Raw genomic sequence first — 21,851 nt, 5'->3', positions numbered from 1 at the left:
TACCAATACAACCGGCTGGTGTTCGGTGTAGCATCAGCTCCGGCTATTTGGCAAAGGGCAATGGATCAAGTCCTGCAAGGGATTCCAGGGACCCAGTGTTATTTGGACGATATCCTGGTCACGGGCGAAAATGACAGTGATCATCTTGCCAACCTGGAGCAGGTGCTCACTAGATTGAAGGAGTATGGGCTCCGAGCCAATCGCCACAAATGCGAATTTTTCCAGAAGCAGATCTCGTACTGTGGCCACGTTATTGATAAAGAGGGGTTACATAAGTCCCCTGAAAAGATTGAGGCAGTAGTCAAGGCTCCAGCACCGGAAAATGTGTCACAACTGAGGTCGTTCCTTGGGCTGGTGAACTACTACCATAAGTTCTTGCCGAATTTGTCTACCGTACTACACCCATTGAACACCCTACTGCAAACGGGGGTACCATGGAAGTGGAGCGACGAATGTAAACGAGCTTTCCAGAAGAGCAAAGCATTGATCACATCAAAAGAGGTGTTGGCTCATTTCAACCCAGCACTACAAATTCAGTTGGCGTGTGATGCATCACCCTGTTGCATTGGAGGTGGTGCTGTCGCACAAATTCCCAGACGGCTCGGAGAGGCCAGTGGCCTTTGCGTCTCGGTCACTAACCTCAGCCGAGCGTAACTGCGCCCAGATTGACAGGGAGGCCCTCAGCCTAGTGTGGGCAGTGAAAAAGTTCAACCACTATCTGCACGGGCAGAAGTTCACCTTGCTGACTGACCACCAACCACTTGTCTCCATCTTTAATCCAAAGAAGGGCGTTCCGGTGATGAATGCGCAACGGCTACAAAGATGGTCCCTTTTTCTAGGGGCACACCAGTATGAAATTGAGTATAAGGGCACGAAACAGCATGGAAACGCTGATGGGCTATCACGCCTGCCACTGCCTACTGCGGAGGAAGCACCAGCAGTGGATCCTGTCGAAATATTTCATTCGACTATAATTGAATGCTTGCCAGTAACTAATGCTGGTATAGAGAAGGAGACCCGAAATGACCCGACACTGTCTCGGGCATATGATTTGGCGGTGAAGGGATGGCCAGCACATGGCGGCTCACTGTTGCCAGCATTCTCATCCAGAAGAGAACAGCTGTCAGTATGCCAGGGGACCTTGATGTGTGGATCCCGAGTGGTAATTCCACCCAAGTTAAGGGAGAGAGTGTACAATGAGCTTCACGAAGGTCATCTGGGAGGGGTGAAATGAAAAGCCTTGCTAGGGCTTATGTGTGATGGCCGGGGATCGATCAGCAAATTGAGGACCTGAAAAGAGCTGCTCAGGATGCCAGAAGTTCCAAAATGCACCACCACATGCCCCTCTACCCCCATGAGAGTGTCCCTCCTCTCCATGGCAACGGGTGCATATTGATTTTGCTGGGCCATTCATGGACTCAATGTTTTTAATAGCCGTGGATGCGCACTCGAAATGACCTAAGGTGATCAAGATGTCCTCCACCACCACGGAGAAAACTATTGCAGTCCTACGGACCATTTTTGCCAGAAACGGCTTGCCAGAGCAGATTTGCTCTGATAACGGACCACAGTTTGTGTCCAAAGAGTTTCGAAGATTTATGAAAAGGAATGGGGTAAGGCATTACACATCCGCCCCGTATCATCCAGCCACAAATGGATTGGCTGAGAGGTTCGTACAAACCTTTAAAAAAGCAGTAAGGGCCATGTGCGATGACGACATTCCACTGCAGCATAAGGTGGACAATTTCCTGTTAGCCTACAGAAATGCCACACATGCAGTCACCAACCAGGCCCCGGCCATGATGTTCTTTAACCGAAGGTTGAGATCTCGTTTGGATTTGCTCAGACCAAATGTATGAAGAGATGTTGAGAATAAGCAATTCCAGCACATCCATGAGAAGCCGACAAGGAGCTTCAGTGTAGGGCAACCAGTCTTGGCCCGCGACTACCGAACAGAGAAATGGCAACCAGGAACGATATGCACACGGCAGGGGCCACTAATGTAAACAGTGGATGTTGGGGAGAACATTGTGAGACGCCATGCTGACCAGATCCTGGAGTCACAGGAACGAGTCAACCCCATGTCTCGCCCATACGTACCTGCTGATGAACCCGATGTACAGGTAGCATCTACCCCAGAAACAGTAGCATCGGAAGCGAATGAACCAACCGACGACAGCGGGCCAGAATCGCCTCCGCACCAAGAGCAAGACACTCGGGAAAGGCGCTATCCAGAAAGGATCAGGAAGCCTCCCCAAAGACTGAATTTATAAATAGATTATTTCCAGTTAATGTTGCATGTTAAAAGTGTTAATTGTAATTAGTTTGATATTTAATTGTTAAATGAGTGTTATGGTACTGTTAATCTAAAAGGGGAGGAATTGTAATGTATGTACCTTTAAGGGGAGAACTACTTTTTACAGCTCCTGTATACTGTAGTACCAGCAGTGACCACACCAGTATATAAACCCTGAGTAGTGATTTGTACATTTAGTTCTAGAACAACCCTCATTCAGTAAACACCTGTTGATCATTCCCTGCAGTCTCTTGTCTAATTATTGAAGGACACAACATCAAGATACATGGATCTAACACTTCCCCAAGAGCCACTACTAATGTTACAGCTGTCATCTATAAAACTGCTCCTCCCCCAAGAGCCACTACTAATGTTACAGCTGTCAAGTATAAAACTGCCCCTCCTCCCATCACGGCTGTTTTTCCCCAAAGCCTGTCCGAAGCAGCCACGAAGGTTTCGGTAAATGGACACATTTTGAGTGCACTAATCGACTCATACAGCTCTGACAGCTTCATCAGTAAGCAGGCTGTCAGTAAGTTAAAACTGTGTATTTACCCCTCGGACAGGGAAATTGCAATGGCTCTGACGACACTGGCCACTAACTCTTCTGGCTTTTGTCTTGTCGACCTTATTCTCAATGACCACACTTATTTTTCCACCCAGCTTGGGGTGCTCAAAAACCTATGCAGTAATGTGCTCCTGGGACAGGATTTCCAGAAGCAACATAAAAGACTCACTTTCGAGTTTGGAGGGTCAAAGCCGAAGCTTACTATTTCCAAAGTACCGCTTTGTGTGCTTTTGGCAGCTTCGCTCAACACGCCCTCCTTGTTCACCAATCTTTCCCCCCGATGTAAGCCCATAGTCACTAAATCACGACGTTTCAGTCAAGATGATCTATCCTTTATCGAGGCAGAAATCTCTCACCTTCTAGCGGACGATATCATTGAGCCATGTTCATCTTCCTGGCGGGCTCAAGTCATCGTTGTTAAAAATCCTCTGAAGCAACACAAGAAATGTCTTTGCATCGATTACTCGCAAACTATTCACCAGTATACTGACCTGTATGCCTACCCACTACCATGCATCGATGACATGGTCAATAACCTTGCCAACTGCAGGGTATTTTCAACTTTTGACTTAAAGAGTGCATCTCATCAAGTACCGTTAAAGGACTCTGACAAGAAGTATACGGCCTTTGAGGCCAACGGTCGGCTTTACCAGTTTTGTCGCCTTCCGTTTGGGGTCACCAATGGGGTAGCCATCTTTCAATGGGCAATGGACAGCATAGTCAAACAGGAGAACTTAACGGACACTTTTCCATATCTGGATAATATCACCATTGCTGGTCATGACCAGAAGGAGCACGATGCCAACATCCAGAAATTTTTTGACGTTCTCTGTCGGCACAACTTAACCTTAAATGAGTCCAAATCCATGAAATCAGTAGCATCAATCAACATCCTTGGCTACTGGGTGGGCAATGATGTCATCAAATTGGATCCGGAGCGACTTCGTCCACTTCAGGAGCTCCCTCCTCCTACGAATCTCGGCTCTCTTCGTCAGGCCCTCGGCATGTTCGCCTATTAGGCAAAGTGGATACGCCACTTTTCCGACAAGATCCAGCCCCTGCTTCACGCGAAGTTATTTCAGTTGGAGGCAATGACTAGTTCAGCTTTCGACCTCCTCAAGCAACAACTGGAAAAAGCCGCGCTTCATTCCATCGATGAAAATCTCCCTTTCATGGTCGAGTGCGATGCATTGGAGGCGGCGATCTCAGCTACCTTGAATCAAGGTGGACGACCTGTTGCATTTCTGTCCAGAACTTTGCAGGGTAGCGAGCTCCATTATTCTGCTGTCGAGAAGGAGGCTACGGCTATAATCGAAGCAGTACATAAATGGAGTCATTTTTTTGCTCGTCGCCATTTCACACTTATAACCGATTAGCGCTCCGTGGCATTTATGCTGGATAACTGAAAACGCACTACGGTCAAGAATAACAAGATACAGCTCTGGAGAATGGAATTGGCTGCCTTTGGCTACACCATACATTATCGACCCGGCAAAGATAATGTGGCCCCGGATACACTCACGCGTGCATTCTACTCTTCCATGTCAACTTCGACTCTGGCGGATCTTCATACTGATTTATGCCATCCTGGCGTTTCCCACTTTGTGCGATCTAAAAATATCCCATTTTCTGTGGAAGATGTGAAAAGCACATGCTCCACTTGTAGAATTTGCATGGAATTAAAACTGCAATTCTTCCGTCCGTCGGATGGCTTGCTCATACATGCTACACAGCCTATGCAGCGACTCAGCATTGAAACATAGAAGATAGGAGCAGGAGCAGGCCATTCAGCCCCTTGAGCCTGCTCTGCCATTCAATGAGATCATGGCTGATCATTCAAATTCAGTACCCTGTTCCTGCCTTCTCCCCATACCCCTTGATCCCTTTAGCCTTAAGAAATATATCCAACTCCTTCTTGAATATATTTACTGAATTGGCCTCCACTGCCTTTTGTGGTAGGGAAATCCACAGGTTCACCACTCTCTGGGTGAAGAAATTCCTCCTCATCTCAGTCCTAAATGGCTTACCCCTTATCCTTAGAATGTAACTTCTGGTTCTGGACTCCTCGGCCATCAGGAACATCCTTCCTGAATCCAGTCTGTCCAGTCCTGTTAGAATTTTATAAGTTTCAATGAGATCCCCTCTCATTCTTCTAAACTCCAGCAAGTATAAGCCCAGTCGACCCAATCTCTCCTCATATATCATTCCTGCCATCACAGGTATCAGTCTGGTGAATCTTCGCTGCACTCCCTCCATGCAAAGAACATCCTTCTTCAGGTAAGGTGACCAAAACTGAACACAATACTCAAGGTGTGGTCTCACCAAGGCCCTGTACAACTGCAGCAAGACATCCTTGTTCTTGTACTTGAACCCTCTCGCTACGAAGGCCAAAATACCATTTGCCTTCTTAACCGCCTGCTGCACCTGCATGCTTACCTTCAGCGACTGGTGGAAAAGGATACCCAGGTCTCGTTGCACTTCCCCTTCTCCCAATCTATTGCCATTCAGGTAATAACCTGCCTTCCTGTTTTTGCCACCAAAGTGGATAACCTCGCATTTATCCACATTATGCTGCATCTGCCATGCTTCTGTCCAATCACTTAACCTGTCCAAATCATACTGGGGTTTCTCGACATCCTCCTCACAGCGCAGACGCCCACCCAGCTTTGTGTCATCTGCAAACTTGGAGATATTACATCTAATTCCCTCGTCTAGATCATTTATATAAGAGAACATAAGAACATAAGAAATAGAAGCAGGAGTAGGCCAATCGGCCCCTCGAGCCTGCTCCACCATTCAATAAGATCATGGCTGATCTGATCCTAACCTCAAATCTTCTATCACTCTGCATCCACCCGAACCCATGTGATCTCCCGGGAGAGGCGAAAAACCAGATAAAGACCCAATGGCCAATTTGGGAGAAAAAAATCTGGGAAATTCCTCTCCGACCCATCTAGGTGATCGAAATTCTTCCAGGAGATCACTCTGTCCCTATATTTTCTACAGTACTTACCTTCTGTAAAGGCGATCTCCACCCCAGCCAGGAACAGGAATAAAACCATCTCCTGAAATCTAACAGAATTAGAACACAGTAGGAGCAGAACAAGGCTACACGGCCCCTGGGCCCGCTCCACTACCCACAGGGCCATGACCATTCCGAACACAGACTCATGTCCAATTTCCTGCCCGCTCCCCGTAACCCTTTATTCCCTTTACTTCTAGGAAACTATCTATTTCTGTTTTAAATTTATTTAATGATGTAGCTTCCACAGCTTTCTGGGGCAGCAAATTCCACAAACCTACCACCCTCTGAGTGAAGAAGTTTCTCCTCATCTCAGTTTTGAATGAGCAGCCCCTTATTTTAAGATTATGCCCCCTAGTTCTAGTTTCACCCATCATTGGGAACATCCTCACCGCATCCACCCGATCAAGCCCCTTCACAATCTTATATGTTTCAATAAGATCGCCTCTCATTCTTCTGAACTCCAATGAGTAGAGTCCCAATCTACTCAACCTCTCCTCATATGACCACCCCCTCATCCCCGGGATTAACCGAGTGAACCTTCTTTGTACTGACTCGAGAGCAAGTATGTCTTTTCTTAAGTATGGACACCAAAACTGTATGCAGTATTCCAGGTGCGGCCTCACCAATACCTTGTACAACTGCAGCAATACCTCCCTGTTTTTATATTCCAACCCCCTAGCAATAAAAGCCAACATTCCAGAGGCCTTCTTGATCACTTGCTGCACCTGCATACTAACTTTTTGAGTTTCGTGCACCAGGACCCCCAGATCCCTTTGTACTACAGTACTTTCCAGTTTCTTGCCATTAAGATAATAACTTGCTCTATGATTTTTCCTGCCAAAGTGCATAACTTCACACTTTCCAGTATTGTATTCCATCTGCCAAATCTCTGCCCACTTACTTAACCTGTCTATGTCCCTTTGCAGGTTTTTTATGTCCTCCTCACTCACTACTTTCCGTCCCATCTTTGTATCATCTGCAAACTTTGATATGTTACACTCGGTCCCCTCCTCCAAATCGTTAATATAGATTGTAAAGAGTTGGGGACCCAGCACTGACCCCTGCGGAACACCACTAGTTACTGGTTGCCAATCTGAGAACGAACCATTTATCCCAACTCTCTGCTTTCTGTTAGAGAGCCAATCCTCCACCCATGCCAGAATATTACCCCCAATCCCGTGATTTTTTATCTTGAGCAATAATCTTTTGTGTGGCACCTTGTCAAATGCCTTTTGGAAGTCTAAATACACTACGTCCACTGGTTCCCCTTTATCCACCCTGTATGTTACTTCCTCAAAAAACTCAAGCAAATTTGTTAAACATGACTTCCCCTTCATGAAACCATGCTGAGTTTGCCCTATTAAATTGTGTTTATCCAAATGTCCCGTTACTGTTTCCTTAATAATGGACTCTAACATTTTACCAACCACAGATGTTAGGCTAACAGGTCTATAGTTTCCAGCCTTCTGCCTACTACCCTTTTTAAATAATGGTGTTACATTAGCAGTTTTCCAATCTGCCGGGACCTTTGCTGAGTCCAGTGAGTTTTGGAAAATTATTACCAATGCATCCACAATCCCTACCGCCACTTCCCTCAAGACCCTGGGATGCAAGCCATCAGGTCCAGGGGATTTATCCGCCTTGAGTCCCATTATTTTACCAAGTACCACTTCCTTAGTGATTTTAATTGTATTTAGTTCCTCCCCCCCTAGAGCCCCCTGTTTGTCCAGTGTTGGGATATTCTTAGTGTCCTCTACTGTAAAGACTGATACAAAATAATTGTTCAGTGTTTTTGCCATCTCCATGTTTCCCACCATTAATTTCCCGGTCTCATCCTCTAAGGGACCAACATTTACTTTAGCCACCCTTTTTCTTTTTATATAACTATAGAAACTTTTACTGTCTGTTTTTATATTTTTTGCTAATTTACTTTCATAATCTACCTTCCCTTTCTTAATCAATCTTTTTGTTATTTTTTGCTGTCTTTTAAAGACTTCCCAATCTTCCATCCTCCCACTAGATTTGGCTACCTTATATGCCCTTGTTTTTAATCGGATACTATCCTTAATTACTTTACTTAGCCACGGATGGCTATCTTTTCTTTTACACCCTTTTTTCCTCAGTGGAATATATTTTTTTTGGAAGTTGTAAAATAACTCCTTAAATGTACACCACTGGTCATGTACCGTCTTACCCTTTAATCTATTTTCCCAGCCCACTCTCATTAATTCCGCTCTCATACCTTCATAGTCTCCTTTATTCAAGCTCAGCACGCTTGTTTGAGATCCAACCTTCTCACCCTCTAATTGAATATGGAACTCAACCATGTTATGGTCACTCATTCCAAGGGGATCCTTTACTAGGACATTTTTAATTAATCCTGTCTCATTACACAGGACCAAATCTAAGGTTGCTTGCCCCCTGGTCGGTTCAGTTACATACTGCTCAAGAAACCCATCCCTAATACACTCAATGAACTCTTCCTCAAGGCTGCTCTGCCCAATTTGATTTGTCCAGTTAATATGATAATTAAAATCCCCCATAATTATAGCTGTTCCCTTATTACAAGCCTCAACTATTTCCTGATTAATACTCCGTCCAACAGAGTTGCAACTGTTCGGAGGCCTATAGACTACACCCACTAGTGTTTTTTTCCCCTTATTATTCCTTACCTCCACCCAAACTGTTTCACTATCGTGCTCCTTTGACCCAATATCATTTCTCTGTATTATAGTGATTCCTTCCTTTATTAACATAGCCACCCCACCTCCTCTCCCTTCCTGCCTGTCCTTCCTGATTGTTAAATAACCTGGTATGTTTAATTCCCAGTCATGGTCACCCTGCAGCCATGTTTCTGTAATGGCCACAAGATCATACCCATATGTCATTATTTGTGCCGTTAACTCATTCATTTTGTTACGAATGCTACGTGCATTCAGATAAAGAACTTTCAAATATGTTTTGTAACACTTAGTTCCTGTTTTTTCCCTTTTTAGTACTTTACTTTTTACTCCATACCTTCTGTCCCTTCCTGACACATTGTGAATAGCTGGGGTCCTAGGACCGATCCCTGCAGTACCCCACTAGCCATTGCCTGCCACTCGGAAAAAGAGCCGTTTATTCCAACTCTGCTTCCTGTCTGCCAACCAGTTCTTTATCCAAGTCAGTACCTTGCCCCCTATCCCATGTGCCTTAATTTTACATGCTAATCTCTTATGCGGGACCTTATCGAAAGCCTTCTGAAAGTCCAAATACACCACATCCACTGGTTCTCCCTTATCTATTCTACCAGTTACATCCTCAAAAAATTCCAGTAGATTAGTCAAGCACGATTTACCTTTTGTAAATCCATGTTGACTTTGTCCGATCCTGTCACTGTTTTCCAAGTGCTCTGCCATTACATCTTTTATAATGGACTCTAGCATTTTCCCCACTACCGATGTCAGGCTTACTGGTCTAAAATTCCCCATTTTCTCTCTACCACCTTTTTTGAACAGAGGGGTAACATTAGCTACCCTCCAATCCATGGGAACTGTTCCAGAGTCTATCGAATTTTGGAAGATGACCAGCAATGCATCTACTATTTCTAGGGCCACTTCCTTAAGTACCCTAGGATGTAGATTATCAGGCCCTGGGGATTTATCGGCCTTCAATCCCGTCAATTTCCCTAACACCATTTCCCTACAAATACTGATTTCTTTCAGTTCCTCCCTCTCATTAGACCCTATGTTACCCGACATCTTTGGGAGGTTATTTGTGTCTTCCTTTGTGAAGACAGAACCAAAGTATGTATTTAATTGGTCTGCCATTTCTTTGTTCCCCCTTATAAATTCCCCTGATTCTGACTGCAAGGGACCTATGCTTGACTTCATCAATCTTTTTCTATTCACATATCTGTAAAAGCTTTTACAGTCAGTTTTTATGTTCCTTGCAAGCTTACTCTCATACTCTATTTTCCCCCTCTTAATTAATCCCTTTGTCCTCCTTTGCTGAATACTAAACAGCTCCCAATCCTCAGGTTTACTGCTTTTTCTGACCAATTTATATGTCTTCTCCTTGGATCTTATGCTATCCCTAATTTCCCTTGTTAGCCACGGTTGAGTCATCTTTTTTGTTTTATTTTTATGCCAAACAGGGATGAACAAATTCTGTAGTTCATCCATGCGATATTTGAATGTTTGCCATTGCCTATCCACCGTCAACCCTTTCAGTAACATTCCCCAATCAATCCTACCCAACTCACGCCTCATACCATCGTAGTTTCATTTATTTAAATTTAGGACACTATTCTCTGTGTCAACTACTTCAGTCTCCATCTTAATGAAGAATTCTATCATATTATGATCGCTCCGACCTAAGGGGCCTCGCACAACAAGATTGCTAATTAATCCTTTCTCATTACATAATACCCAGTCTAAGATGGCCTGATCTCCAGTTGGTTCCTCAACATATTGGTCCAGGAAACCATCTCGTATACACTCCAGGAATTCCTCCTCTACAGTATTGTTACTAATTTGGTTAGCCCAATCTATATATAGATTACAGTCACCCATGATAACTGCTGTGCCCTTAATGCACACATCTCTAATTTCTCATTTAATGCCATCCCCAACCTCCGCATTACTGTTTGGAGGTCTGTATACCACTCCCACTAACATTTTCTGCCGCTTGGTATTTCTCAGTTCTACCCATACAGATTCCACATCATCAGAGCTAATATCCTTCCTTTCAGTTGTGTTAATCCCCTCTTTAACCAGCAATGCTACCCCACCTCCTTTTCATTTTTGCCTATCTTTCCTGAATATTGAATACCCCTGGATGTTGAGTTCCCAGCCTTGGTCACCCTGGAGCCATGTTTCCATAATCCCAATAATATCATATCCGTTTACCTCTATTTGCGCAGCTAATTCATCCACTTTATTACGAATGCTCCTCGCATTAAGACACAAGGCCTTCAGGCTTGATTTTTTAACACTCTTAGACATTTTAGAATTATTATTTACTGTGGCCATGTTTGATTTAAACCCTTGATTTCTCTGACTACCACCTTTGTTTTTCTCCTTCCTTTCTTTTGCTTCTATCCTTGTTTCCCTCTCCTCTGTCTCCCTGCTCAGGTTCCCAACCCCTGCCATTTTAGTTTAATCCCTCCCCCAGAGCACTAGCAAACACTCCCCCAAGGACATTGGTCCCGGTCCTGCCCAGGTGCAAACTATCCGTTTTGTACTGGTCCCAACTCCCCCAGAACCGGTTCCAATTTCCCAGGAATTTGAATCCCTCCCCCTTGCACCTTTCCTCTAGCCACGTATTCATCTGAAATATCCTTCTATTTCTACTCTGACTAGCACGTGGCACTGGTCGCAATCCTGAGATTACTACCTTTTGAGGTCATATTTTTAAATTTACTTCCTAACTCCCTATATTCAACTTTTATGACCTCATCCTGTTTTTTACCTATATCGTTGGTACCTATATGCATGACGACAACTGGCTGTTCACCCTCCCCTTCCAAAATGTTCTGCAGCCGTTCTGAGACATCCTTGACCCTTGCACCAGGGAGGCAACATACCATCCTGGAGTCTTGTTTGCAGCTGCAGAAACGCCTATCTATTCCTCTTACAATAGACTTCCCTATTACTATAGCTCTCCCACTCTTTTTCCTCCCGTCTTGTGCAGCAGAACCACCCACGGTGCCAGGAAGTTGGCTGCTGCTGTCTTCCTCTGATAATCCATCTCCCTCACCAATATCCAAAGCAGTATATCTGTTTGAGAGGGGGATGGCCACAGGGGACCCCTGCACTACCTGCCTGCGCCTACTACTCTGCCTGGTGGTCACCCATTCTCTTCCTGCCTGTTCAGCCTTTACCTGCGGTGTGACCAACTCCCTAAACGTGTTATCCATGATGTCCTCAGCATCGCGAATGCTCCAGTATGTATCCACTCGCAGCTCCAGCGCCGCAATGCGGTCTGCCAGTAGCTGCAGCTGAATACACTTCCTGCACACATGGTCGTCAGGGACACAGGAAGTGTCCCTGATTTCCCACATAGCGCAGGAGGAGCATACCATGGGGCCGAGCTCTCCTGCCATGACTTACCCTTTAATTAATTCAAATTAAATTAAATCAAATGAGTCCCACCAATTACACTACAATTAAATGATATATTAAGGGCCCTGGTTTACCAGCAGTCCCCGCTACACCACAGACACCCTATAAAATATAAACCACAACATTTAAGTTTGGATAAAAGGAGAAAGAGAGAAATACTCACCAACCAATCACTTACCTGCTTTCAGGTGACTTCGCACTTCGATTACTTTTTACTTCTCTCTCTCCCTCCCTCTGAGCTCGGAGATTGGTAAGCCTACCTGTGCCTTGCCCCTTCTTTATATCACCACTGCTGCCTCGCTAAACACAGGTCCACCGCCGCCGCTGTTGTGGGGCCTACCTGTGCCTCGCCACCTCTTTAAATCATCGCCGCTGCCTTGCTCCACACAGGTCCGCTGCCGTCGCCGCTGTGGGGCCTACCTGTGCCTCGCTGCCTCTTTAAATCACCGCTGCTGCCTCGCTCCACTCAGGTCCGCCGCCACCGCCGCTGTGGGGCCTACCTGCGCCTCGCTGCTTCTTTAAATCACTGCTGCTGCCTCGCTCCACACAGTTCCGCCGCTGCCTTGAATTTAAAGGGCCACTGCCTTCTTCAACATGAAACACCTACTTACTTACTATGGTGGATGAATATTCACGTTTTCCCTTTGCTTTCCCCTGTCCCAATATGCTTACTTCCACAGTGATCAAATGCCTCAATCAGATCTTTTCCCTTTGCGGTATGGCCAATTTCATCCACTCTGATCAGGGACCCTCCTTCATGTCAAGCGAACTCAAAAGTTAACTTTCCCAACGGGGAATCACCACAAGTAAAACGACACTGTATCATCCTATTGGAAACAGACAGGTTGAGAGATACAATGCTATCATTTGGAACACTGTTCGTCTTGCACTAAGGTCACACAACCTACCAGACCAGCAGTGGAAAACTATGCTCCCTGACGCATTGCATTCCATCAGGTCTCTCCTTTCTACATCCACCAATGTTACTCCTCACGAACGATTCTTCGGGTTCCAGCGTCGCTCCACTCATGGGACGTCCCTACCATCATGGTTGGCAGCTCCTGGCCCAGTGCTGCTCCGAAGATTCGTCCGATCCTCCAGGAGTAATCCCCTCATCAACGAAGTGGAACTAATAGATGTCAATCCTACATACGCATACGTGCGGTACCCTGATGGCCGGGAGTCTACAGTTTCACTTCGGGATCTGGCTCCCTGCCTAAATGGTCCCATGGACCCCAATCGATAGAGGGATCTGTATTAACGAGGCCGATACTCTGCGCTCCTCCTAGGATGACGCCCTACCCGGGACGTCAAAGGATCTGCCAGCTACTCCACCGGATCAACCCGGGGAACAGAGCTCTCCCCGTGGGCTGACCACCCGAAGCCAGGACGCCGGTCAATCACCGACCACTGAGCAGGATGAAGCCAGCTCTGCGCCTGTGGGGGCCCGCACCCGGAGCCACGATCTCCACAGTCCCCCTCAGGTCGATCAACATGGCATGGGCTCTGCCAGCCCGCCGGTACGAACCAAGCGACCCAGGGACCCAGACAAGGTCCAAGGAGATGTGCCTTCCAGCCACAAACGGAGATCCAAACGACTGCATCTATTCTTAGTCCGATTAATTCGGTAGAAGGAAGTAGTCGAACTTCCAATCTTTCAGGCGGGAAGAATGACATGAATCTTGTCATTCATGTGGAAATGACTTATGAAATAATACTGGGTGGCCTGCTGGTGGCGCTGTCCTGGGAGAGTATAAATACTCGGGCATGGGCCCAGCTTGCTCAGGACATTCTTTACCAGGAACTAGTGAAGGACACAACTAGATCTGCCTGTTGAAAAACAGTTGATTAAAGCTTTGTTTAACGCTTAGACCAAGTGCCTAGTAGTTTTCTTACGTCACCACTCACGCTCATTCTTATGCAATTTCATGTCTCTCCCTCATAGTCACGCTCACCAAATGTACTGCAACCGCCAGGTGAACACATGCCATTACACTCACTCATAGGTCTGTTCTTCCCCTCATTGCAGGAGAAGAGAGTGCAGATCACTAGGGAGAGGGAGAGAATCAGAGGGGTCCCTCCACAGATTTCCCAGTTGACAGCTGCAGAGGAGGAAGCACTGAAGATCAATGGCATTTTGGCATCCTTAACCATCGGAGATGGAGAGACTGGGACCTCCCAGCTGCCTGGCGACGGAAGTAAATACCAGTGACCCACATGCCATACAACACTCAGTCATGTTGACTTAATTTCTGCAGCGAGTGAAATATGATCATCTTTAAAATCTAAGTTGCAACATTCTTACCTTGCCAGTACTAACTCATATATTTTCTCTCCACCAGTGGCACAATGCTGCTGCTGCACATCTCCTCGGCCACCTCCAGCCATGCCTTCTTTGTGGCAGCAACAGGTTTCTTCCTATAGTTGCTGTGGAAGAGTATCTCTCGCCGACTCCTCACTGCACCCACACCCAGTAGTGTATCAAGGGAGATGTTGTTAAATCTTGGTGCAGCCGCAGTTGGTGGACCTCCCTGACAACGAATCGTCAGAGGAGCGGATTCTTTCTGAGTGTGCACCATCACAGGACTTGTGCTCAACATCTACCAGCTCAGATATTCGCACTTCGATGGGTCAAGTTAGACAGATAGTTGGTACTTCACCTGGTGACTCAAACTTCACAAGTGAACAAGAGCAGATGGTGGTGGCGGGGACAGCTGTGGAGAGTCTGCATCGGAGGACACAGCCCTCTTCAAGCTCTGCTCATCTGAACACAGATGCTGTACCCAGGAGGCCTTCAATAAAAAGGATAATCAATGGCCCAGAACTTGGTGTCGGGGGCTTGCCGCGCATGCAAGCCCCCGATGTGCACTTACCCGGCGCGCCGACATCTGAAACCTGGCCCGCAGTGGATTTCCTGTCAGTGGCCCGGTTCTGATCTCGGCGCGCTGTGCTAACCTGACCCAGCGGCGTAGTTAGTGCGATGTGCCGGCTGGGATCAGGTGAGCACTGTTCAGCCAATCAGGGGAGGGGAAACTTCATTCATAAGTTTGATAGTAAAGACTGTCAAACTCATGAAAAGTACGGCACCCCAAAACACTACTTAAACTTTAAATAAAATTTTAAAAAGCAACCCAATAATTAAATTAACTATGAATAACTTTAAAAAACTATTTTAAACAATTAATCAAATTTTTGAAAAAAATACATTTTTAAAAAATAGGGTCTAAAACTAAACTTACCTTACTGTAGATTCTTTAAAAATAATAAACCTGTGGAAAATTTTTTTCTAAATTGTACTAAAAGACCACTTACCTGTAAAACTAAGTACTTACGTGTGGTTTTTCAATGCGTAAAAACCGGAGCCCTTTACACATGCGCAAATCTGTAAAAATACAGGAAATCCAAGTCGCACGCACTGCCCAATACCGCGCATGCATTCAGCCTCTTAACCCCTTGGGTCAGAGGACAGGAAATGCCGGTTTTCAGCGCATGCGCTGTGCATGCTGAAAACTGGCAATTCCTCCTGGCACACGCGTGAGTACCCCGTCCGTACTCACGCGTTGTGACAGGAATTACTGGGCCATTGAGTCCAGGCAGGCCTGGACCATGACCGTGCAGATTTTGGATGCCAAATTGTCTAGCACGTTAATAGAATGACAGACACCTTAGCCTTGGCCTTACAGTGCAGCACTGATCTACACCAAGCTGCTCTCCAGCAGCGTGGTAGGTGTGAAGTGTGGCTGGCCCATTAGAAAGCTGATGGCAAAAGGGGTCATGGAAGTGGAAACTCCACTTAAGTCGCTCCCACTTCTCATCCATTGCCCCCCACCCTCCCCCATCCAATCCAGTACCTGGCATGCTGTCTCGTGTTCCGATGTCCGAGTCTGCCCCTGCACAGGTGCAGGTGGAGCAGTCTTTGGTATGGCCCTCACGTGCTCCAACACCCAGAGATCATCATCCAATAATCAGAACAGGGATCTGACCAGCCTGGCTCTAGCTCTGCTCAAGCCAATGGGTTGCACCATGTAGAAGCATTAGGAAAAAGAAGAGTAAAGATATATAGTTCAACAAGGTTATGCACATGGGTGTTTGACAAAATGTTACATTGTTAAATTTCCATTGTTTACTAGAATCCCATAAAATGTATTAATTTGCACCACTTTCCCGTGTTGCCCATTCTTGGTTGCCGGATGGCAACTTGCCTTTTCAGTTGTTCGTTGATGAATGGGAAGACATGAATTGATAGGGACCAATGGGTGGATGGCTGGTTACAGGACTGCTTTGTGTCAATGGGATTGGGGGTGGGGTGGGGGGAAGAGTGGCCATTGGATGTGATTGTTACATCATAGCGTCATAGAGTCATAGAATTTTACAGCACAGAAAGAGGCCCTTCGGCCCATCGTGTCCGCACCGGCCATCAAGCCCTTTCTATTCTAATCCCATTTGCCAGCACTTGGTCCATAGCCATGTATGCTATGGTGTTTCACGTGCTCATCTAAATGCTTCTTGTGAGGGTTGCTGCCTCTACCACCCTTTCAGGCAGTGAGTTCCAGATTCCAACCACCCTCTGGCTGCAAAAAGTTTTTCCTCAAATCCCCTCAAAACCTCCTGCCCCTTACCTTGAAACTATGCCCCCTGGTTATTGACACCTCTACTAAGGGGAAAAGTTACTTTCTATCTACGCTCTCTATGCCCCTTATAATTTTGTATACCTCAATCAGGTCGCCCCTCAGCCTTCCCTGCTCTAAGGAAAACAACCCCAGCCTGTCCAGTCTCTCTTCATAGCTGAAGCGCTCCAGTCCAGGTAACATCCTGGTGAATCTCCGCTGCACCCTCTCCAATGCAATCACATCCTTCCTATAGTGTGGCGACCAGAACTGCACACAGTATTCCAGCTGTGGCCTAACTAGCGTTTTGTACAGCTCCATCATAACCTCCCTGCTCTTATATTCTATGCCTCGGCTAATGAAGGCAAGTATCCCATATGCCTTTTTAACCACCTTATCTACCTGTCTTGCTGCCTTCAGGGATCTATGTACATGCACATCAAGGTCTCTCTGATCCTCTGTCCTTCCTAGGGTCCTACCATTCATTGTGTATTCCCTTGCCTTGTTAGTCCTCCCAAAATGCATCGTCTCAAACTTTTCAGGGTAAATTCCATTTGCCACTGTTCTGCCCATCTGACCAACCCGTCTATATCGTCCTGCAGCCTGAAGCCTCCCTCCTCGCTATTTACCACTCCACCAATTTTCGTGTCATCTGCGAACTTACTGATCCTACCTCCTACATTCATATCTAAATCATTAATGTACACTACAAACAGCAAAGGACCCAGCACCGATCCCTGCGGTACACCACTGGACACAGGCTTCCAGTCACGAAAACAACCTTCGACCATCACCCTCTGTCTCCTGCCACTAAGCCAATTTTGGATCCAATGTGCCAAATTGCCCTGGATCCCATGGGCTCTTAACTTCTTGACCAGTCTCCCATGCGAGACTTTGTCAAAAGCCTTACTGAAGCCCATGTAGACTACATCAACTGCACTACCCTCATCCACACACCCAGTCACCTCCTCGAAAAATTCAATCAAATTGGTTAGACATGATCTCCCCTTGACAAAGCCATGCTGACTATCCTTGATTAATCCTTGCGTCTCCAAGTGGAGACTAATTCTGTCCCTCAGAATTTTTTCCAATAATTTCCCTACCACTGATGTTAGGCACACTGGCCTGTAATTCCCTGGTTTATCCCTACTACCCTTCTTGAATAATGGTACTACGTTGGCTGTCCTCCATTCCTCTGGCACCTCCCCTGTGGCCAGAGAGGTTCTCAAAATTTGTGTCACAATCCCCCTGCCTGATTTCTATGCTTACATTGTCCTTCTCTATAGTGAACACAGATGCAAAATATTCATTTAAAACCTCACCTACATCTTCCGGCTCTACACACAGATTGCCACTTTGGTCCCTAATGGGCCCTACTCTTTCCCCGGTTATCCTCTTGCCCTTAAAATACTTGGGATTTTCCTTCATTTTGCCCGGCAGTGTTTTTTCATGCCCCCTCTTCGCTCTCCTAATTTCTTTTTTAATTACCCCCCTGCATTTTCTATACTCCTCTAGGGCTTCCACTGTTTTTAATCCTTTGTATCTGCCAAAAGCCTCCCTTTCTTTCCTAATCCATTCTTGTATATTCCTTCACATCCAGGGTTCCCTGGGCTTGTTGGTCCTACCCTTGACCTTTACGGGAACATGTTGGCATTGTACTCTCTCTATTTCCTTTCTGAAAGACTCCCACTGCTCTAATGTGGATTTTCCTACAAGAAGCTAATCCCAGTCCACTTTGGCCAGATCCTGCCTTATCATATTAAAATCAGCCTTCCCCCAATTAAAAGGACCTTTATAAGAACATAAGAACATATGAAATAGGAGCAGGAGTAGGCCAATCGGCCCCTCGAGCCTGCTCCGCCATTCAATAAGATCATGGCTGACCTGATCCTAACCGCCAATCTACTATCACTGAACCATCTCCTGAATCTAACAGAATTAGACACATGAAATAGGAGCAGGATCAGGCTGCATGGCCCCTGGGCCCGCTCCGCTACCCACAGGGCCATGACCGATCCGAACCTAGACTCATGTCCAAATTCCTGCCCGTTCCCCATAACCCTTTATTCCCTTTACTTCTAGGAAACTGTCTATTTCTGTTTTAAATTTATGTAATGATGTAGCTTCTACAGCTTTTTGGGGCAGCATATTCCATGGACCTACCACCCTCTGAGTGAAGTAGTTCTTCCTCATCTCAGTTTTGAAAGAGCAGCCCCTTATTCTAAGACTATGCCCCCTAGTTCTAGTTTCACCCATCATCGGGAGCATCCTCCCCGCATCCACCCGATCCAACCCCTTCACAATCTTATATGTTTCAATAAGATCGCCTCTCATTCTTCTGAACTCCAATGAGTAGAGCCCCAATCTACTCAACCTCTCCTCATATGTCCATCCCCTCATCCCCGGGATTAACCGAGTGAACCTTCTTTGTACTGACTCGAGAGCAAGTATGTCTTTTCTTAAGTATGGACACCAAAACTGTATGCAGTATTCCAGGTGCGGTTTCACCAATACCTTGTACAACTGAAGCAATACCTCCCTATTCTTATATTCTATCCCCCTAACAATGAAAGGAGTCACACAACACCAGGTTATAGTCCAACAGCTTTATTTGAAATCACAAGCTTTCAGAGCGCTGCTCCTTCTTCAGGTGAAGTGGAGAAATGCATAAAGACACAGCTTATATAGTCAGAGAATCATGTCAGATGTTTACAGGTAACCTTTCCAACTGCCATTTATCACACCTCGGCAGAGAGATAATCACAGCAGTCAAAGGTGTGAATGGTGTCCAAACAGGTCAGTCAGGGAAACATTACATCAAGGTGTTTGGTTGGTAACCATATGTGTTGCATTCCTGTATGCGAATAAGAAGTTATCCACCTTGTGCTGAAGTTTTATGTCTTCATTACCCATGGCCTTTATGGCCTTCTTGAAGGTCTGGACAAACCTTTCAGCCAATCCATTGGTGGCGGGATGGTATGGGGCGGACGTGTAGTGCTTAACCCCATTGTTTTTTAAGAACTTTCTGAATTCTTCGGACACAAATTGCAGTCCATCATCAGAACATATCTGTTCCAGCAGCCCATTCCTGGCAAATATGGTCCTTAATACTGTGATGTTTTTTTCCGTGGTGGTGGAGGACATCTTTATTACCTTCGGCCACTTGGAGTGTGCATCAACCGCGATTAAGAACATTGGGTCCATAAATGGACCAGCAAAGTCGATGTGCACCCTTTGCCAGGGAGATGAGGGCCACTCCCATGGATGTAGAGGGGCTTGTGGTGGAGCGTTTTGACCTTCTGGCATCATAGGCAGCTCTTGGTCATTTCTTCGATGTCTCCATCGATACCTGGCCACCATACAAACACCCTAGCTAGGTTCTTCATTTTCACTCCACCCAGATGCCCCTCGTGAAGCTCCTTTAGCACTTTATCCTGGAGTTTGGGTGGAATTACCACTCTGGATCCACACATCAAGGTTCCTCGGCACACTGACAGCTGTTCTCTTCTTTGCGAGAATGCTGGCAACAGTGGTTCGCCATGTGCTGGCCATCCCTTCACTGTTAAATCGTAGACCCGTGAGAGAGTTGGGTCTTTTCTTGTCTCCCTTTCAATGGCAGAATTTGTTACTGGTAGACATTCCACTATGGTAGAGTGGAACATCTCTACTGGGTCTACTGTAGGTGCCTCTTCTACCGTTGGCAACGGTAGGCGCGATAAACCGTCAGCATTCCCATGCTGTTTTGATCCTTTGTATTCTATGTTGTATTGGTGTGCCCCTAGAAAAAGGGACCACCTCTGTAGCCTTTGCGCTGTCATAATGGGAACACCTTTTTTAGGGTTGAATATGGAGACAAGGTGTTGATGGTCAGTCAACAAGGTAAATTTTTGTCCGTGTAGGTAATGGTTGAATTTCTTCACTCCCCATACCAGGCTGAGTGCTTCCCTGTCGATTTGGGCATAGTTACGCTCAGCTGAGTTTAATGAGCGTGACGCAAAAGCTATCGGCAGTTCTGAGCCATCAGGGAATTTATGGGATAATACTGCTCCTATGCCATAAGGGGATGCATTGCACGCCAGTCTGATTGGCAGTGATGGGTTGTAATGAGCCAAAACTTCTTTGGATGTGATTAAGTCTTTGCATTTATGGAAGGCACGTTTACAGTCTTCGTTCCATTTCCAAATCACTCCTGTTTGTAGAAGTTCATTAAGAGGGTGTAGAAGAGTTGATAAGTTCGGTAAAAATTTATGATAGTAATTTATTAATCCCAGGAACGACCTTAATTTTGAAACATTTTCAGGTGCTGGGGCTTTTATGACCGCTTCAATTTTTTCAGGTGACTTATGCAGCCCTTCCTTATTAATTATGTGGCCACAATATGATACCTGATTTTGGAAAAATTCGCACTTGGGGCGATTCGCTCGTAGGCCCCGTTCTTTCAGCCTAGTGAGCATCTGCTCCAAATTGGCAAGGTGCTCATTGTCGTTTTCTCCTGTTACAAGGATGTCGTCTAGGTAGCATTGAGTCCCCGGAATCCCTTGCAGGACTTGCTCCATAGCTCTTTGCCAGATAGCTGGAGCTGATGCTACTCCAAAAACCAGTCGATTGTACTGGTACAGGCCTTTGTGTGTGTTTATCATGAGATACTTTTTAGAGGCCTCCTCAACCTCCATCTGTAGATATGCCTGTGCCAAGTCAATTTTGGTGAAACGTTTCCCTCCGGATAGTGAGGCAAAAATATCTTCTATCCTCGGAAGAGGATACTGTACTGTGTGAAGGACCGGGTTTACAGTCACCTTGAAGTCTCCACAGATGCAAATTTTTCTCTGTTCTTCAGATTTATCTTTATTCAATGCTTTTTTCATGACTGGAACGATGGGTGTTGCCCACTCGCTCCAATCTATTTTGGACAATACGCCTGCTTTTTCCAAATTCCCCAGCTCTGCCTCGACTGCTGGACGTATTGCGTATGGCACCAGTCTTGACTTAAAAAATTTGGGAATTGCTGCATCTTCCACTTTTATTGAGGCGGTGATGCCTTTCAAGGTTCCTAGTTTCTCTTGAAACACTTCTTTGGCGTTGGCCAAGATGTCTTTTAATCGTTCAGGTATGATGTCATCATTGTTTTTTTTCTTACTGGTCACCATCAGTGCCTGAATGGAGTGCCAGTCTAAACATATCTTTCTGATCCATTCACGTCCCAACAACGGTGGACCACCATCTTGTAGAATGTATAAATACAACTTTTGTA

This window comes from Somniosus microcephalus, chromosome 2, assembly GCF_052327205.1.
Source record: "Somniosus microcephalus isolate GS21.2 chromosome 2, FLI_Smic_1.0, whole genome shotgun sequence".
NCBI lineage: Eukaryota > Metazoa > Chordata > Chondrichthyes > Squaliformes > Somniosidae > Somniosus > Somniosus microcephalus.
Note: the sequence above shows the minus strand (reverse complement) of the source record.